This window comes from Aplysia californica, unplaced genomic scaffold (genome assembly GCF_000002075.1).
Source record: "Aplysia californica isolate F4 #8 unplaced genomic scaffold, AplCal3.0 scaffold00056, whole genome shotgun sequence".
Lineage (NCBI taxonomy): Eukaryota > Metazoa > Mollusca > Gastropoda > Aplysiida > Aplysiidae > Aplysia > Aplysia californica.
Genome location: NW_004797326.1, coordinates 1,374,045 through 1,376,409, shown reverse-complemented (window position 1 = coordinate 1,376,409; position 2,365 = coordinate 1,374,045). Strand labels below are relative to the sequence as shown.

Sequence of the window (2,365 nt, the reverse complement as noted above, 5' to 3'; positions counted from 1 at the left end):
CTCTCTCTCTCTCACACTCTCTCTCTCCCTTTGTCTCTCTCTCTCTCTCTCTCTCTTTCTCTCTCTCTTTCTCTCTCTCTTTCTCTCTCTCTCTCTCCACCTCTCTCTCTATTTCAAAATGACAAATATTCTTTGTACTTTTTGTTTTGGTGTCCGATGTATTATGTTATTTTGTCTTGTTGACACCACAAACATGTGCTTGGGAATGGTTTACAGTATTGTTACTGAAAAACTTTGTCAGTTAACTCTTCTTCCTCCGTCATTCGAAAACGCATTGTCAGTGACGGAAAAGGACCGACGTTCATTTATTAGTATAGCTAAAGGAACAGACACAATTACTTAAAAAATATACTAGGCCCTAAACTGTAACTTTTTCTGACAGTGTGTGTTCTTTGTATTGTTTTATCTTTCTGTACATGCGTTTCATAACTTTAAAATGTGGATGGTTGGCGGGTGCTCTGGTGTGGTTTGCTTCTTCTTTCCTATAAACAATCTATCGTCCTTATCTCCCCTCCTTCTTTTTTATGTTTGTTACTCTCATGTAACACCTCTAATCTTCTGGCGCTCATATGACCTTATGCAGTTGCGAGCGCCGTAAAACCTCTAGTAAAACTAACTAGACTAACTTTTTTCTGACGTGCTTTTCCTGACATATGGGCAAAATGAAAGGGCCCAAAGTTTGTTTCTTTATTTCACTTCCTTTGCTTTTGTAACACGAGTGAAGATCAACATTCAATGAACTTGGATTTACTTGGATCCAGAGCTAGAATCATAGCAGGCGGCACATGTCCATAGCTGCTCATCTCTCCTTTCCAGCGTCCACCCCAGGGTCTTCCTGCTAATTGTCTCCATGAGGAGCTGGTTTGAGACACGCCAGACCACTCCTCGGAGCAAACTTTTTTTCGCTGTGCCCCGCACACACTTTTAAAATTCAATGAACTTTCCTACTATAAATAAATGCCATTACAGCCATCTTTAAAGGCAGTTTTATTACGATACCCTTAAAACTAAAACGATTCACGGGGTAACAAATTGATTACTTGAAAATGGTTTCATCTACCGTCAAAAGCCACTCCCTGAATGAGTTAAGGCGTTTGTTGACTAAGTTCTTTTCTTTAAGTTGGATATATTTTTAGCGTTCTTTGCTAAACATTACAATTTAGCGACCTGAATTCCGAGCATGTCTCAATTTTTGCTCCTGGGATAGAGAGGGATGGAGTGAGGTACAGAGAGAGAGAGAGAGAGAGAGAGAGAGAGAGAGAGAGAGAGAGAGAGAGAGAGAGAGAGAGAGAGAGAGAGAGAGAGAAAGAGAGGATAGATAGATAGACAGATAGAGAGAGAGATAGAGAGAGAAAGAGAGAGAGACAGAGAGGGAGAGAGAGAGAGGGAGAGAGATTTTTTTAGAGAAGAGCACAACTGCCCATAATACGTCAAGGAGTACACTTATTGTAAGCTGAACAGATCGTTCAGAACATCTGGATCCGAAAGGTCAGTGTGGGTCCTGTGATACACTGGAAGACAATGGGGCGTGTCACAGAGACGATACACAGATGCTCACCGGCTCTTGATTAGGAGGTCTCCTCATGCTCTCATCTTTTTCTCTATGTTCCCCCTGCTAGCCTAGATCTCAGGGATAGACGAATGCTGGTGGTCCAACCTGTAGTGCAAACTAGAGCTTCGCGAAGAATCGAAACCGGAACCGGTTCCCACGATTAATTCTACGGAAGAAAAGTGTCGACTCCTATTTACGTAAACCAACGGTCACCAGTTACCTTAATTATTAAAATCTTCTCTTTTAAAAATTTTTTTTCAGAATTTATTTTTGAAAAATAAAAGTTGATTATTTGTAGTGTTCCAAAATCAAGGCCATCCTAAATCCCGAAGATGTCCAGAGCCAACCGGGTAACCATCGAAAAAAAATCACATCATTAGAAAGTTAGAAATTGGGTTCGGAGTCGAATCCTATGATTCCTAGCTTGTAAGAAGAGGGAAGCCCGCCGCCCAGCACTAGTGCAAACTAGACGAATGCTGGTTGTTCAGCTTGTAGTGCAAACTGATTTTTACGTATGTGACTGTTTGTTTCTCCTTATATAAATCTTATAGTGACTCACAGACCCATGTGTATACATTTATACAAATTTTAATAGGCACACCCTCAAACATATTATAGTCTCTCTCTGTCACTCTCTGTCTGTCTGTCTGTCTGTCTGTCTGTCTGTCTGTCCGTCCGTCTGTCTGTCTGTCTGTCTGTCTGTCTGTCTCTCTCTCTCTCTCTCTCTCTCTCTCTCTCTCTCTCTCTCTCTCTCTCTCTCTCTCTCTCTCTCTCTCTCTCTCTCTCTCTCTATCTCTCTCTCTCTCTCTCTCT

The 2,365-nt window shown here is 41.5% G+C and overlaps 1 protein-coding gene across 1 annotated transcript in view; it reads left to right on the top strand.

Moving 5' to 3' along the window:
* LOC101859158 (rhomboid-related protein 2) overlaps positions 1 to 2,365 on the top strand; it is a gene marked incomplete at its 5' end in the record, with an annotated part of 29,606 nt that overhangs the window by 721 nt on the left and 26,520 nt on the right.